General features: G+C 38.2%; 1 protein-coding gene and 1 long non-coding RNA gene across 48 annotated transcripts in view; one reads left to right on the top strand and one right to left on the bottom strand.

Moving 5' to 3' along the window:
* The window catches only part of LOC123287310 (uncharacterized), a 47,519-nt gene extending 35,126 nt beyond the window's left edge, over positions 1 to 12,393 (bottom strand). For 2 of the 5 annotated variants that reach the window (XR_011504464.1, XR_011504466.1), the window contains exon 1: positions 12,256 to 12,393. This is a non-coding gene — a long non-coding RNA (uncharacterized lncRNA). Of the gene's footprint in view, positions 1 to 1,368; positions 1,492 to 11,810; positions 11,889 to 12,236 lie in introns of all 5 variants that reach the window. The other 3 variants (XR_011504465.1, XR_011504467.1, XR_006530551.2) reach the window with 2 other exon arrangements.
* DTNA (dystrobrevin alpha) overlaps positions 1 to 18,073 on the top strand; it is a 357,744-nt gene that overhangs the window by 87,297 nt on the left and 252,374 nt on the right. For 25 of the 43 annotated variants that reach the window (XR_011504459.1, XR_011504458.1, XR_011504456.1 and 22 more), the window contains exon 1: positions 12,668 to 12,880. The exons of 7 other annotated variants lie outside the window; for them this stretch is intronic. The gene's annotated coding sequence lies outside the window, so the exon portion shown is untranslated. Of the gene's footprint in view, positions 1 to 12,386; positions 12,881 to 18,073 lie in introns of those variants that run through there. 11 more of the 43 variants (XR_011504463.1, XM_070513226.1, XM_070513222.1 and 8 more) reach the window with 6 other exon arrangements.

Below are 18,073 nucleotides of genomic sequence, written 5' to 3'. Positions count from 1 at the left end.
GATAAAAAGCCTTAAAAGGGCTTTTGCTTGCCTTTAAATAATGATTGTAGATTTGCCTTTTCTCCCTTTAATTCTGTCAATTTTTGCTTCATGTATTTTGAAGCACTGTTTTTTGTTGTATGCTTTCTTGATGAATTGATCCTTTTAATACTATGAAATGTCCCTTGATCTCTGATAAAACAATTTTTCTTGGAGTCTAATGTGCCCAATGTATTCTAATATAGGCACACCAACATTTTATGGTATATCTTTTTGTTCTCTTTTACTTTCAACCAATCTGCATGTTTATATTTAAAAGTATATATATATATATATATATATATATTTTTTTTTTTTTTAAAGCTTATAGTTTGGTTGTGCTTTTTTTCTTTTTTCTTTTTTTTTTAGTGGGGAAGATTCACCCTGAGCTAACATCTGTTGCCAGTCTTCCTCTTTTTTTTTTAAGGATTGGCACCTGGGCTAACAGCTGTTGCCAATCTTTTTTTTTCTTTTTTTCTCTTTTTTTTTCTGCTTTATTTCCCAAGCCCCCCCCCCCCCCCCCCCGCCCCCCGTACAGTACATAGTTGTATATCTTAGTTGCAGGTCCTTCTAGTTGTGGGATGTGGGACGCCGCCTCAACGTGGTCTGACGAGCGGTGCCATGTCTGCGCCGAGGATCCGAACCCTGGACCACCACAGCGGAGAGCACAAACTTAATCACTCGGCCATGGAGCCAGCCCTTCCTCTTTTTTTTTTTACTGTGAGCTGCCACCGCAGCATGGCCACTGACAGACAAGTGGTGTGATCCTGCACCCGGGAACTGAACCCGGGCCACCAAAGCAGAGCATGCCAAATTTTAACCACTAGGCCATCTGGGCTGGCCCTTGGTCGTGCTTTTTTATTCAATTGGATAATGGAGTGTTTATTTCATTTACATTTAATGTAATGTTTGCTATCAATAAGTTTAAGTCTACATCTTGGTATTTTTTTCTGTTTGTCTTATCTGTTCTTGCATTCCTTATTTCTTTGCCTTCTTTTGAGTTAATTAAATATTTTATGATTCCATTTTATCTCCTCTATTGATTTTTTTCACTGTACCTTAGTGGAATGGTTTTTTTCCAGTAGTTATGTCTTGAGATTACACAATATGCATCTTTAATTTATCATTGTCTACATTCAAATAATATTACTAAAAAAAGTCTTAAGAATCTTACAAAAGTATAATCCTGTTTACTCACTTGCTGTCCTTTGGTTTCTTTTTGTCATATATTTTATTTATTCATAGGTAATAAGCACAAAATATGTTATTATTTTTACTTTAAGTAGTCATTAGTTTTTATTTTGTGTAGATAGATAGATGATAATTTTTTAAAAGGTCTTTGATACTCACCCAGATGTTTATTCATTTATCCATTCTAGTGCTTTTCATTCCCTTTTGTAGATCCAGGCTTCCATTAGGAATAATTTTCCTTCACCTTGAAAAACTTCCTTTCTCGTCTCTTGTAGTACATATCTGCTAGAAATGAATTCTCTCAACTTTTGCCTGTCATATTTCACCTTCATATTGAAAGATATTTTTGCTGAACAGAGAAGTCTGTGTTAACAGGTGCTTCCTTTCAGCACTTTGCAGATATTTGATTGTCTTATGGCATCCAATGTTTTAGATGCAAAATCAGACATTACTCTCAAAGTTGTTCCCTGTATATGATGTCTTTTTTCTCTGGCTTCTTTTATCTTTGTTTGTCAGCAGTTTAATTATAAGATGCCTTAGTATAGTGTTGTTGTTATTGGCTGTTGTGTTTGTTGTTAGATTTATCTTGCTTAGGTTTCACGTAGCTTCTTTCATATGTAGATTGAAATTCTTCGATTTTGGAAAATACTCACAAACCATCTCTTTAAATATTTCTTCTGCCCTGTTCTCTCTCTCATACCGCTCTGGGGCTCCAATTACACATATGTTAGACCATTGGCAATTGTATTACAATCACAGATTTTCTGTTCTATTTTCTTCATTCTTTTTTTTTTCTCTTGTGTTTCAATGTGGTTAATTTTATTGACCTGTCTTAAATTTTACTGATCTTTCTTCTGCCAGGTTCAGTCTACTATTTAGCCTACTGAATGAATCTTATATTTATGGTACGTAATTTTCATTTTTATCATTTCCATTTGGTTGTTTCTTATTGTACCCTTACCTCTGCTCAAACTCCCCAACCATTAATGCATGCTTCTCACTTTTTCCATTATATTTTTTAACATATTTGTCATAGCTTTTTTTAATCCTTGTCTGCTAAGTCCAAAATCTAGGCCGTCTGTGAGTCTGCTTCTATTGCTTATTTTTTATTTTCGTTAGGGATCACATTTTTCCTTCTGAATACTTTTTTATTGTATATCAGCTTTGTGGGTAAAAGTGAGTAGTAAATAATACTTACCCCCAGAAAAGGGCTCACTCCTTCCTCTATCAGACTGCTAGTGTGTGTGTGTGGCATGGGGGCAGTGAGGGAGACTGAGTCCATCTAATCTGTTCTAGATCTGAACTTGGGCTTTGCTACAGCTTTAGTTAAATTTAGGTCACTATTGGCTTTAGATATATTGAGGGAGGAAATAGGACTTTCCCTTTAGCTAGACTGTGCTTGGCAATGCTCCAGAGATGTCTTCATGCCTAGCCCAGCAGCCAACATTTCTGAACCACAGGATGTCTCTCCCTCGTTTATATTCCAGCACCCAACTGCTCAGGCCTAAAGACATCTCTCTCCACCATCTTACCCTGACCTCCAGCCATTGGAAAGCTGCTGTAGTGAATGGAGTGAAGACCTTGTGTACCTTGAGAGGATCTTTGTCAGCTCTCCTGCCCTGCCCTAGCCTGTCTCAACTACCCCCAAGCACTTAATGAAAGCCTGCAGGAAAGAGTTGGCCGGCAGGCACGGATTCTGTCTGTAGTTGGGGTGCCTCAGGATTCTAATCTATGATACCAGCCCACTTGCAGCTGTTAAAAGTTTGTTAACAGCTGTGCTGGTTGTCCTTATACTACCCAATCCCTGCCCTTGTGTTCAGGGTGCTCCTCCTCTTACCATGTCTCTAGGAGTGACAAATGCTATAGCATTCTTCTTTCCAAGGAAAGGTTAATACCATTTTGGAAATTCATTTATCTAGGTTTCTTTGGGTCTTCTGTCTTTAATGAGTTATTTCATATTCAATGCATCCACCTCCTCAAAAACAACTATCCTTTAGCCACCCCTACGTCTTTGAGGTGTGCATACCAGAGGCCAGTCCACCTTAGGAAGGCAGACCTGGAAGCAGTCTCAGGGCCTTTTGGGCAGAGAACTCCAGGGTCCCAAGTACCCAGAGCATGCTGTAGAAGAGGGTTACTAGTTCTTCTTCTAACTCATAGCTTTGTGGGGGAAGACACAGGTAGAAGAGGACTAGAGCATCAAAGCCCTCTGAAGTGTGAAGCCCAAGGCAGGCTCTTCCCCTCCTCTCTTGGCTAGGTCTAAGGGCAGTACTGATGATAACATGTATTTTGGAGATAGGTGAAAAAACTTCATAGAGAGGGGGCAAAAGCAGAAGGAAAATAAAGGATGCTAAGAATGACCTTTGACCCTTTGCCCAGGGCCAGCTCTTATAGCTGTAGAAATAATAGAATATATGCATCTTCTCTCCAAAAGTGGAAGGTAGTTTCAATGTTGATGGGATACTCTTGAAGAAATAGGGTACAGTACATCTTCTAGAAAGTTAATGTCTTCAGATTGACATATTATGAGGAGCAGAACTAGTGCATAAAAATGATTCAAGTGAAGCTTGCCTCAAATAACAAAATACTGAGATTGGCCCATAGGAGAATGACTATGACAACTTAAAAGGGAAATGACTTCACCATCAGCTTTTACATTACCTTTCAACCAAAAGCAAGCACAAAATGACCGCCAAGATAATTAAGATAATTTACTTGTCTTGACTGGGTTATAGTTTAATTGATAGTTTAGGTAGAACTTCAGTTACGAAAGAAATTTATTTTCACTTTTTAAGATACATAGTGTTCGCGTATGATGGAATTATTTATAACTATATATGTTCCTATGCTTAATTCCATGGATATATGATGAAAGTTTAAATGTAAGGGACCACAACCAACTTCAGAATAAAAAGATAACTTTATTTTAATTGCATGTTGTACGTCACTGTGTCTGATACAGATAATTGTATCCTTTGCTAGGATTGAGCTTTCATTTTAGCATTGGGTATACTTATGGAGAAATGTGAAATGTTATCTTGCCTCCCCACATACACATACAAATGCTGAATTTGTTGGGATCATTTTGGAGAGAGGCTGGAGAATTTGTCCCCTCCCCCCCTTTTTTTTAAAAATTTATTCCCTTTTTAAAGCAGCACTGAAGAGTGAAGGCAGAGAATTACAGTTAAAATGGTGGATGAAACATATACTTAATTCCGCATTCTCCCTCCCAAAGCAACTCTGCACTGACAGTACAGAAAAACTACTCACTGGAATAAAGAAAATGGGAAAGCATAGAATAGAGAGAGCTGTTGACATATTTTTTGGAAAATGGAAAGGGAATGAATGAGCCCTACTTGATTTAGCTGAGCAGAGATGTGGAAACCCACATGCCTGCCGAGGAGATGCAAGCAAGATGCAAATGGATACTCTTCAGAGAACCCTGGAAAAACTCAAGGACTGGAGTCAAAAGGGCCTGTTGAAGCTAGGGGTGAGCTGTGGAGCTAAAAACAGGACTAGGATGAAAGTCTTAACAAGAGCAGTTGGACTGCATGAGGAGATAGCTAAGGAATACCAGATGTGACGGAAAATCTCTAACATAAAGAGACTAAAACAAACAAAAAGGAAATTGAAGGAAACAAAGACTGCCAGGAAGAGATGAAAGCTTAAAAAAAAACCCAAAATATATATTCTCATAGATATTAGAAAAGAAATGGTGTCCACGAAGTAAAACATGGTGTTATGAAAAAGGAACAATTAGAGACAAATAGAATTCTTAGAAATTAAACATATGTGGGCAGAAATAAAATATTCAACAGAAGAGAGATGGGGAATTATTCCAGACAGGAGGTGACAGAAAGAAGATGAATAGAAGAGAAAAGATAATAAATTAGAAGATCAGTCGAAGGGGTCCAATATCCAACTAGGAGTTTAGTTTCAAAATGAGAGAACAGAGGAAACAGAACTCAGAAATTGCTGAAGAAAATGTAATAAAATGTCCCCAGAATTGGAAGATATGAGTAAAAGTGGCTTGAGTTTCAAACACAATCAATGAGGGGTAAAGAGGGGACCACCCCAAAGCATACTCTCATGAGATATCAGAACATCAGGGATAAAGAAGAAATAATAAATGGACCAGGGAACAGAATGACTTCTCAGTAACAACACTAGACACTAAAAGACAGTGAAGAAATTCCTTGGAATTTCTGAGAGAAAAGTATTTCTAAACAATGAATTCTGTATCTAACCAAGGTGACAATTAATGGAAGCAGAGAATAGATATCTTCAAGCATTCAAGTTCTCCAAAAGTTTGTCTCAGTCATCTTTGTCAGGAAGCTACTGGAGTGTATTCTCCCCGCACTTACCCACGAGGGAGTCTGTCAAGAAAGAGAACAAAGAATCCAGGCAACAGACCCAACACCACAGAGAAGCAAAGGGCAGTCCCAGGATGACAGCTCAGCAGGACTATTGCCACAAAAAGGACCTGGAGGCTGAAAAGAATAACTGATATATTTGTTTATATTAAGAGGAATATTATGTGTCTATTGGTGAGTTTGAAAAAATGTAATCATAGGAAATTAAGCAAACAAAAATATGACACAATACCAATGTCAAGAAAGAGAAAACTGCGTAAAAGAAAGGAAATGGAATCATAAATGCCACGTGGTTTACATGTGAACAATATATACATAGCCAAAATAATGCAAATACTGATTAGCACTTCCCCTAAAATTGTTGTGTAATTAAATTGGGAGGATTAGGAAAGGAAAGTGTGTATGCCTGTGTACGTGTGTCCTGTGTGTGTGTGTGTGTGTAAATGAGAAAGAGGGAGGCAGAAAGAGATTGAGAGTATACATGCTGGAGGAAGTATGTATAAGAACTAAATCCCTATCTTCCATAGTAGGAGGCCAATAAATAATATCAACATTTGAAAAATCAAAAAATTTATGTATGAGAGTATCATTTGGAAGTATGGTGTGATCATCATAATTAACAGTTAAGGGTTGAAGGTGATTGCCTCTGGGATTCAAGGGTGGGGGAGGGGTGGAGTTGAGATGGGAGATCCCTTAAGCTCTATTGTTCTATGTGGCTTTTAAAAGTATATACATGATTTTTTTTTAATATATAAAAGTTATATATTTTCTAAAAACTGAATGCAATGAGTGCTAAAGCTCAGTGGATTTCAAGCTGTGCTTCCCAGATTCCTGGAGCTTTCTGCAGGGGCTGCCTTATGGAAGAACAAGATGGGTAGGTGGGGCTACAGCCCTCACACTTGCGTTTCTGCTAAAGGAGCAATGCCTTGTCATTGTTAAGTTTTAGAGAACTTTGAATGGAGGGATCCATAGCAAAACACCACCACCACCGACTAACAGGTTTGAAAAGCACTGATTAGCCCTGTGCTCATCTGGAGAAAAATTATTCCCAAATGGTTAAGCTGAATATAATAACTACCAGTATCCATCCAGTTTGGCTGTCACCTGTCATTTTCTTTTACCACACAAAACAGAATTGTCCTATTTCTAACTCTTGATAAATCTCTAGAAACTTGGAGTAGGACTAGTTTGCTTGGGTTTCAAATATAGATTAGACATATGATCATGAAAATTTGCACAGGTTTGAAGTGATAACATTAAATATATTTTCCTTTTGCTGCCAAACCAAATTGCACCCTCACTTCTTAAGAGGCATCAGGTATGGCATATGCCGCCTGGGGTATCTTTGTGTCCCTAGGGTGACATTGGACATTCGAGTTTTGCATAGTGATGGATATGTTTATGATTGTGTTCTAATCAGGGTTGATTTTGCTCCTATGAAGGAAAAATACCCTTACTCCAGCTTAAAGGAAAAGATACAAATAAAATTGTTATTTTTAATAGAAGGATAATCCAAATCTTTTGGAAACGTGGAGTATTGACTCTTTCCTGGGCTATAGCGCCTCTCAAAAACAAAACATCCTTAACTTGGTGAGTTTAATTTAGGAAGAAGTCAAGTGCTGAAACAGATACTCCTGAGATAGCTATTCCTTCAGTCAACCAATCTCTCTCTCTCTCTTCCCTTCCCACCCGCAGCGACACACACACAATTTGAAGTGGTGTACCTCTTCTGTGAGCTTCCATCATGTCTCAGTCTAAAATAACTAAAAGCTTCTTTGAAAAATAACTACATACAACTCTATATGAATGTATGTAAAATATAATTTACACACAGTATAGATTTATTCATTTTCTATATTTTATATATTCTTATTTTACATGCATATCTCATGTGAGGTTGACAACGACTCTGAAATGGGTATTGTTATTCTCATTACAGATAAGGAAATAGTGGTCCTTGGAGTTTGACCTGCCCCAGGTTGCATGGCTAATGGAGTAAAGGCAAAAAGAAATTTATATTTTTGGAGTATCGATTCACTTGAGCCAAACACCTCTTAATAAAAAGAAAAATCTTTATCAAAAGCATACGTATAACATGAAAAGTTCCAGTTTACACATATATAGAATGACCAACTCATCCTGGTTTGCCTGGGACTTTCCTGGTTTCAGCACTGAAAATCCTGTATCCTTGGAAATCCCTCAGTTCCAGTTAAACTGGGATGGTTGATCCCTTCACATATAGTCCTCAGCCCAAGAGATTGTAATAGATACCCATCATGGGAACCGAGAGAGATACAGGAAACAAAATGCAAGGAGAGCAAAGTGGTCAGGAAAGTCTATTTAGACAAGAGTGAAGATGATTTCTTTCTTTCTTTTTTTTTTTGAGGAAGATTCACCCTGAGCTGACATCTGTTGCCAGTCTTCCTCTTTTTGTATGTGAGCCACTGCCACAGCATGGCCACTGACAGATGAGTGCTGTAGGTCCACACCCAGGAATGGAACCCAAGCTGCTGAAGTGGAGCGTGTCATACTTAACCTCTAGGCCCCCAGAGCTGGCCCGATTTCTTACCCATATCAAAGAAAAACAATTTTAGCAACCATACAACATGACAAAACAAGTCTAACTTTTCAAAAATGTTTATGTAACCAAATATATCTGTAGATTTAAAATCCATGTCAAGATCATGAAGTATCCAAAAGACACAAAAAGTTGACACTACCAGATCTTGAAAAATAAAGACCTATCTTAAGTGTTTCATGAGAAAAAATCACAAAACACACAGCCAAAAGTCTTAGGACCAGACGTCCTAAACCTCCGCTTTGAACTTTGCTCTTCTCAAATCTGCCTCGTCAAAGTAGCTGCTTCTCAGTTTGGCTTACAGTCTGGTCCTCACTTCTAGTATGCCTGATTCTGTTCCCCTCTCCCTTCCCTTGTTCTGACTGGCTCCTTTAAGATCACTCTCTTTCTTGGGTATTTCCCTCCCTGTCCTTTCCTTAAAATCAACATAATCGCCCTTAAGCTTCTTTTATGTCTCTTTCCGCATTGAAGACCCTGTCCATTCTCCTTTCACCCACTTCCCAAGAACCCACCTGCCATACAGCAGATCCAGAGGAGAGAAATAGAGATGCCTCTTCAAAGACACGGAGGAGAGTGAAGGAACGAGGAAAGGCTGCAGTTAACTCTTATTTGAATATTTGGGGGTGGTACCCATACGTCATTTTGATAGGACTCCTTCTAGCCTTTATCTTTCCTTCTAATGCCCAGATGTTCTAACATAGTTGAAATCATGGCACGTGTACATTTATATGCTATGATTTTTAGCCTAACCGTTAGCTCATGTCTTTCTGTTGTCATCAAAACTATCATTGTTCCCAGTTATTCTTTACCAAATATGATGTTATAATTAGTATATTTATACATCTAGCCCTTTCCATAATTAGGGCTGTTTTCATACCATAGGCATTCAAAATGGGTGCCCATTTCATCCAATTTTTAAATTGATTGGCGTTTGATAAGATTATACATAGCAAGCTGCTATTTTGAATCCCTTCCATATCTGTTGTTCAAGCCCCTGTTTTCTAATGTTGTTTATGTATAGTTTTTTCTACTTTTTGGGGGGCATCGTCTATTTTAATTACTTTTCAAACAATTACTACTTGGATTTAAGACTTTTTTCCTTAGGAAAAAAGCCCAGTATTGATCTCCCTCCCACCAAAAAAATCTCATTTTTGTATACATCGTGTCTTAGTTTATTCAGACTGTTATAGCAATATATCATAGACTGGCTGGCTTATAAACAACAGAAATTTACTTCTCACAGTCTGGAGACTGGAAGTCCAAGATCAAGACGCCAACAGATTCTCTGTCTGGCGAAGGCCACTTCCTGCTTCATGGAGGGTCATCTTTTTGCTGTGTCCTCACATGGTAGAAGGGACAAGGGAGACCTCTTTTATAAAGGAACTAATCACATTCATGAGGGCTCACCCTCATCACCTCCCAAAGGCACCACCTCCTAATGCCATCACTTTGGAGATTGAGTTTCAACATAAGAATTTTGAAGAAACACAAATATTCGGACTATAGCAAATAGTATATTTTTTAAAAAAATAAATGATATGCAAAAAACAAAAAAAAATTCATCACCCTGAGAATACCATCTATGCTAGTCTCTGAAAGATGCCAGAGAGGAAAAACAACAGAGACCATTGGCTTATCAATGATCGGATTCTTCATTTACTTGGATGCCTCACAGATCAGCTGGGACCAGAGTTTGAACACCTTGTTCATCCCTGCAAGGAGCCTGCTACCAGCATTTGCCATCCACAGAATGTGCTAATACACTCTATTTCTGGAGAATGGAGCAGAGATTAACTGCTTGTTCATGATAAATCAAGGGTATTTGATTTGCCTGTTACATGCCCAGTTTTCTTTGGAAGCAAGCCCTGGAAACTATTTTTCTGATCAAATCCTAACTCTCATGTTAGTGCTTTTGAAAGAGAAAAATAACATTTACTCATGATAAAGACTAACTTCTAGCCATTATAAATCTTATCAATTGCCTCGTGAATGTTGAGGGGAAAAAAGAAGGAAAAAAATCCCATTGTGCTCACTCAACCTTGAGTTTGGATTAATGCTACCACTAATGTTGCAAACTGTTCTGGAATTTCCATGATCAGCACAGATGAAAATATATGGGGAGATAAAGTGGGGAACCTAAGGAGATATTTGATTAATGAATGTTGCCCTATAAGGAATGGCCAGTGACAATTCAATAAAGAAAATTGTTAGAGTTTACTAGTTAATATGTAATATTAGAAAGACCTAAAATTTCCTTCTTCCTCTATTTTTCTTAGAAGCCAGTAAGATCAACAGAAACGATCTCAGCATTATTTGCCATGTTGGTATTTAGAGTCAATCACTCACACAGACGCAAAATATATGATTTTCTTTTTTTTTGGCTTCAATAGAGATGTTCAGTACCTGACATACTTTCCAGATAATCTTTTGGTTAATGGCTTGAAAAGAGATATAATTTTTCTGCAAAAGTTATTAAGGTAAATGCAAAATATATTTATCTAAAATGTGAGCCAACTTGTAACCATTTTCCATAGGTTAAAATATACACTTTTACACAAGTAATTCTTCAGTTTTAGCAAACATTTCGTGCACCTCAGTTATGAGCTACTGTTCACTCAAAGATACAACATAAGTGAATAGTGTGGCTGAATGCGAGCCAGATGGCCTGCTGCCAACTCTGTCCACTCTTCTTGGTTCACATGTGTTTTGACTCCATCGGTTAGCCTTGGGGAGGAGTGTTTTGATGGAGGGAAGAAGAAACACAGGGACAGGGATGTGTGCTCTCTGGTGAGTGCTTATTTCTTTCTATTTACTTCTGACTCATCTGGATGCCGCTATGGTCAACATGGCATATAGCTTAAAATTTCCTTAAGATAATCAGCTTTGGGAATAAGAATAAAGAAGTTTTCTTCCTTCTCTGCCTCATTCTTTTAGTCTTTTTTTTCTTTTAAGGGCATCTAGTAACAAGTTAAGGAGTGAGCAAGCTGGTAGGATGCCAATCTATGTGGGGCATCAAAATATCACTAAAGTAAATTAGTAATATGATGCCAGTTAAGTTTTCGACTCATAGTTTCTTGAAGTGGTCTTGTTCAGATGTGGTAAGAGACCACCTGGAACACAAAATTTAAAACCAACCACAAACAAGCAAAGAGAAAGCTTTCTTTTTGGAGACAACCTTTTGCTGCTGAATATTTTTGAGATGTCTGTACAAGTTGCAAGGAGCAGCTGCGGCCACACTACTACCCTGAGCCTAGCCAGCTGACAGTTGCCTAGAGTTGGCAGCCACAGCCAGAGGAAATTTGGAAACTCCAAAATGCCTGGGCGTGTGGTTTGCTTGATTGCTGAAATTATAAATCCTTTATCAAGCCTTTCAAGAAGTTGTCTGATCCATAAAATTGCACGTAATAAATTCCCTATTCTGAACATGGAGAAGTAAATTATTTTCAGCAGCAGTAGGTCTTTGGGCCCCAGGGACCACTAAATAAATATTAAACACAAGTTTATTAGTAGTGATTTGAAGGGACTCCACCTTATTAAACCTTGTCGGACCCTATTTGTGGAAATATATTTTTTCCTCATTTCCATTAGCTCAGTTTTTCTCTGTTCAGATGTGTGTGTATTGTACACTATACACAGTTCTTTCCAGTCCTCACCAAAGTTCACGCGACAGTCTTGGAAAAGAAGACTTCACAAGGAGATGGAAGCATTTGTGCACCCTCTCCTCCTGCTGTCTGCAACATAAAATATAGGGCAATTGAAATCAGTTTTTCCACAATTCCTAGGGGCAAGGTTTTCTCTCACAAAAAAGCCACAGATTGAACAGCAGCCTTCCAGAATACTGTCAAGCAGGCAGCATGACTGTTTTTCCTCTGCTGGGTCCCAACTCATTTACTAATAAGGAAATGCAACTTTTAACAAAAGATTTGCCAATTCACCTTTTTACTGCATTCGTAGCCATTTTGGGTAAAATTCTATGTGAATATTAAAACTTAAATGCTACGTGACAAGAAAAATATTTGTAATGCCCCTAAATATTTTCTCATTCTCCTCAAAGTTAAGAAAATATCCAGGAAACTTACTTGTTTGTATTATATCTACCTGGGAAGTTTTTCATGCTGAGTAACAGAACAAAACTTGAGCTGCCTTGCTTTCCGCTTCCAGGAATGCCAATCAGAGAACATTCTTTTTCAGACGGCCAAGTTTGGAAGTCAGTTGGTTTCTGGCAGTAAGTCGGGGGAGGGGAGGCAGTGGGGGGAAGCGCAGTGAGTCCTCCGGCTGATCTTCAGCTTCCAAGTGCTTCCGTAATAACCATCAATGAAAGCAGCTCCTTTTCCCCAGGCAGAGACAGGTAAAAAGACAGCTGAGTAAATCAGCATTAGATGTAACAGCGGAAGCTTAGTCAGAGGGAGGAGGGGGGTGGAGGGAGGGTGTTTGAAAGCCTGCCATTGGTCAGTTTACCAAAGGCATCTGCCAGTGGGACTTCAATGGAATGTGAAACCAAATCATTTTCAAGTTAAAGATAGACACAGTTTACACCGGGATCTAGAAGCTGGATTTTAAACTCATATCTCTCTCTAGAATTTCAGAGTTCTATTATGATCTCTGTTGTAATTAACAATTTGGTTAAAGTTTGTTCTGTAAGTGCATGTGCTGAGAATTCACATATGTTCGGGATGTACTGGAATTAACAGGATTTAAGAGGTCATGGTGTACATACTCTAGGGTAAGTGAAAAGATTGGTTTTAAGGCTCACCGCTTCTCTGGGAAGGTTAATGTTGAATTTTTCTTTTTATTTGTGTGAATGAAAAAGTGATAATGAAAATTTTCCAGGGCTGTAACTTTCTTACCTTTCTTGAGATATTTGACATTTTACATTTTGTGCAGAAGAGAGAAATAGGGTATTTCAGCTTAATTTTGAAATGTACCTTACACATCTTTAACTTCAGTTTTGCTTTATCCTTACTTACTTTCCCTCTCTTGAGTCCTCCTTAAACACCCTGCATTTATCGAATTATAATGTCAGTAGGTAAATGTCACAACACAGACTGAATGTTAGTGTCCAGGATGACATTGGATGCAAGTGTATTATTGTGAGACGGCGTTATTTCTCTTCCTTGGCACCGTGGTACTTCCTAATTTAACAAATGAAAAAAAAAAATCAGGAGGAGAAAAAGAGGTGGCCTAAAGGTGGTATAAAGTGCATAAGGAGCCTTTAGAAGATATTCTATTTTTTAAAAAACTAATGAGAAAAACTAGGCAATTTTCCATTGAAGAGAACAATTTATTAATAGAAGTTATTTTTTGGCGTCGCCTCATTAATTCCAAGCAGGTCCTCCTCCAAAAAAAAAAAACCCTGAGAGTTTGCTAAGTGAATGGAGCGTTCTGATTAGACTGAGCTTGAGGGTGGAGGAGGGACGGGGAGCGTTGTCTAGTTTGCTGTTGCCATGTTGTGATTTAAGGTTTTCAAAACGTTTTTCTTTAAAAGAAAGAATGACAAACTTTAGTTCTCTTCGTGTTTTGACCATGTATAGGTTTTGTTTCTCGTTTTGTCAAGTGACCTCTCGGCTCTGCTCTTAGAAACAGCTTTTCCAAACTTGCACAGCATTCCTTCTGAATAAATACTGTCCATAATAGTCACAGAGCACATGGTGTGAATTGGAAATTCTACTTTATATGGGGAAAATAAATCTGCTGACGTTCTTATTACAGAGTGTGGGGCTGAACAGTTGTTAAATGTAACTGGCCAGTTTTTGCTCTGTCCAATAGACAGGATTCTAATGAACTAAGTTGGCTAAAGTAGGTACAAACAATGAATGTCTTAATATGGATCTTTCACTCAACTTTGATAAGAATAAATAATATACTGTTACTCTTCTAAAATGAAAGCTGAGCATTATGTTGATAGAGTCACTTGATTTTTCAACTACCAAATAATCTAGCAAGACCAAACAAAATGTGACGTTGGCCGAGCTCAATTTGGATGTCCCCTCCCTCTTTACTTGACCATTTTCCCTCTCTCCCTTCAATCTTCCTTCTTCCTCTGGACCCCTGATGAATATCACTAGTCGGTACTCTCCTTTCTTGCAGTCAAGACGTATCTTCCAGAACGAGTCTGACTGTAGCGTGTTTTAAAGTCCATGCACTAAGTCCATCAGAATATTTGCATTTTACTGTAAATATCTAACCTCCAAACAGTTTAGGTAATTTTGTTAAATCAGGGTTAACCTTCCCTATTACTTATAATTAACCCATAAGGTTGTAAAAGTTGCAATTAATTTTCGTTTCTCCACAAGTGGATGGTAGCTTTGTAAATTTTCCCTGCTGACATTGGACATCCTTTCATCTCTTTTACCCGGCTGTGTCCTGAACTGTTGGCAAGAGGAGTGAGCCTGGCAGAAATCATAGGTTTTTCTAAGGAATTTGTGAGTACATGCATGTGTGTGCTTACCACACACATGTACATACACATTTACAAATTTTAAATTCTAAAATGTAAGAATTGTAAACTATGTGGCCAAATAGTGTTGACAGGAAAAGGGACAGACGCATATTTCACTACTACTATTATGTCACTCACAGTGTCTAGTTCCCTGCTGAAATTGTCAAGCTTGGATTTTGTTTCTTTGACTATCGTAAGTGTAGTTGATTCATAATATATATCTGCTAATCGTAATATCTCAAGTGTTACTGGATTTGTTTCTATTATTACTGTTCCTGCCAGTTCTCACTCATGGTGTCTTGTTTTCTTGGTGGCTTGGATACCTTTGGCTGTCTGCTGGAAAGGTATTTTAAAAACTACGTGAAAGAATAAGTTGAGACGTAGTGATTATGATATTTTCCTCCAGAGAGGGCCTTGATTTGCTTCTGCCAGGCACCTGGGGGTGACATCAGACCAGGATCACCTTAGTCAAAGAACAACATCTGAGGTTCCCTGGATCACTCCTGTGCAAGAAGCAAGGCTGCAAATCCATAGAAGGAATGGTTTATTCAGGGTTCACTCCTACCTGGAAGGAAGATATGGCCTTTTCAGATCCCAAGTTAAAGTTGGGTTAGTTGGGTCCTCACCTGAGGACCATGACCTTTGACGTTCCCACAAAACCCATAAGGCTGCCCAAAGCGCAGCTGGGGTCCCAAGGGTTTTGTTCCATCAAGATCAACACATTTGCCCAAGAGCAAAAGCTTTCAAAGATGAGCTTCCCTCTCTGAGTTCTGGTCTTCTCCTAAACTTCCACGTGCGAAGTCCTCACTGTCTTATAAGCTCTATGCTGTTTTTATATTTTAAGTATTTTTAGTTACCCCAGTGGGAGGGTTGGTGCAAATTATCTCATTACTGTTCCCAGAAAGGGAAATTCACTCTACTGCCTTTATGGTCTTTTTTTTTTTTTTTACACTCCTCATTCTAGACAAGGTGTCAGGCAGACTATTGATATCATTGATGATTTCAGGTAGTTTTTCTGATTTTGAAATTTTAGTCATGACCTCATCTGTTTCGGTTTTTCAGAGAAATTTGCAAGTGCATGCTGATTGGAAGATGCGTGTTTTCTAACCTTATTTGAGCTGTCAACAATACTTAACAGTCCTTTTATTTGTCCCTAGCTGGCCCCTTTCCTGAATAATTTCTTTAGTCTCTCTAATCCACCCCCACTGCCTTCACTCTCAGCTGTTGACCTTGACCCTTCCTGCTTTCTCTTGGTCCATATCCAGTATCACCACATTTAAGAAAGTATCTTAAATAAATTCCTTCCTTTCTATTCTCTTTGCAGTTGCTCTGCTTCAGGTCTTCATCATCGCTCTTGGGCATTACTATGGTCTCCCAGTTGTTCTCCTGCCTCTAGGCTCTGCTCCCCAATGTATCTCCCATTTGGGGACCAACACACCTATCTTCTAAAAATCATAGACATGAATGGGATTGCTCCCCTACTTAAAAATTTCTAGTGGCTCACCATTCCCCTTCAAAATAAACTCCTGGGTATGTCTTAAAAGCCTGTCACAAAGCCTCAATCTGTTTCTCTAAAATTGTCTTCACTACTTTACCGGTCATCACCAGCACTTTAATCACATATAATTAGTGCATCTAGAATATTCCACACACTATCATACCTCTGTGCTAGTCTCCCTACTTTTATTTTTGGCTCAGAATGCTCATTGTTCATCTCCTTTGTGGGCAAATCCTACTTCTCCTGCAAGGTTGACCTCATAAGTCATCTATGCTACTTTCTTTAATTGTGTAGCTCACCTACTATTCTGGGAACCCCTGATGGCAGGGGTTGTGTCTTACATATTTTCGTGTTCTCAGTAACAGACACATAGAAACCATTCAATACATGTTTAAGGAATGAACAAATGACTATTCTGAGGAAGTTTTTCCTCAACAATTCCTTTTTCACTTTATTCTTTTTCGTTGTAAACATCATTATTCTTTTGACCTTAGACTCTTTGTCTAGAATAATGAACATTAATGGTCTGCTACGTCAGGTAGAGTCAGTTAAATTACATTTGTTTGGTTGGTTATTGCTATTTTGAGGGGGGAGGAAGTTATCTATTTCCATTTTTGCCAAGTGAGACTCTATAACTTGATTGTGATGACAAGAGAGATGATAGAGGTTTAAATATGATAAATTAGCTGTATAGTATTATCAGAGAGATTCATAATCAAAAAGAAAGTCACGGAATTGGAAAACTGACATGTTTCAACAACTCTAGTCCAGAATGCTGAGTCTCACAAATGGAAAAATTCAATGCAGAACAACTAAATTAAAATCATCTCGTTGCACCTTCAGAAAAAAACTGATTGTGTTCAGATAGCTGTGCGGTGCTAGAAGGAAAACAGTTGATTGCTTAGGTGATATGACATTGTAACCCTCAATCTTAAAGTTAGCTGAAAATTTTTCTTAAAATTTTTTAAGGCCATAAGGTGCAATGTTAATCTCATTTTGCTATGCTCAGTTAAAAAAAAAAAAACCCTGTGTTTATTTATTAAAAATTGAATATTGTTGATGGGAACCAGAGAAAGCAGAAATATAGCTTATTAATTCCAAGGATGTTTAACTAATTTTGTATCCCTCGGATCACTTATAAACTTTTCACACACTTGTTGTATGCCTTTGATATGCCAACTCCTGAGCTGAGAAACCTGGTCCATATTTTTTATTGTACAGGGCTCTCTACCGCCACAGACACAAAAGCCTTTATATGGATTGGTCAAGATTTATCTTGAAAACAATCTTTGAATCTATTCAAATGTTCAAAGTTGATATTTAGATGAGAACCCAAATTTCTCCGTCACAAAATATGAAAATAGGATATTATTGGCCTTTTCTTTTTTGACTCATTGATAAATTAAGACTAGCTCTTGAAAACTGGCTGATTTTAAATTGTAGCGTCCAAGTAGCTGAGCTAATTTCTCTTATAAATTCAACAAATCTCTATCAAGCTCCCATGTTGTGCCTTAACTGTGCTAGATAATGAAATTACTTGTGTAGCCCCCTTCAGTGGACGCTGACACTGGAGTATGTCATCTTAGAATAATGGATGTAATTAACAAACTCCTTGATATTATTCTTCCATTTATATTCTTAATTTATTTGTGCTCATCTCCACCCTTGTTAAAAAGTTATTTTCGGGGTCGGCTGTGTGGCTGAGTGGTTAAGTTCGTGCGCTCTGCTGCGGTGGCCCAGGGTTCGGATCCTGGGCGGGGACATAGCACCGCTCATCAGGCCACGTTGAGGCGGCGTCCCATATGCCACAACTAGAAGGACCTGCAACTAAGATATACAACTGTGTACGGGGGGGGGCGGTGGTTGGGGAAATGAAGCAGAAAAAAAAAAAAAAAAAGATTGGCAACAGTTGTTAGCCCAGGTGCCAATCTTAAAAAAAAAAAAAGTTATTTTGCCTTTCCTGGACAATTAGTGTTTTC

The sequence above is a fragment of the Equus asinus genome, chromosome 7 (assembly GCF_041296235.1).
Source record: "Equus asinus isolate D_3611 breed Donkey chromosome 7, EquAss-T2T_v2, whole genome shotgun sequence".
NCBI lineage: Eukaryota > Metazoa > Chordata > Mammalia > Perissodactyla > Equidae > Equus > Equus asinus.
This window is presented reverse-complemented; position numbering and strand designations above follow the sequence as displayed.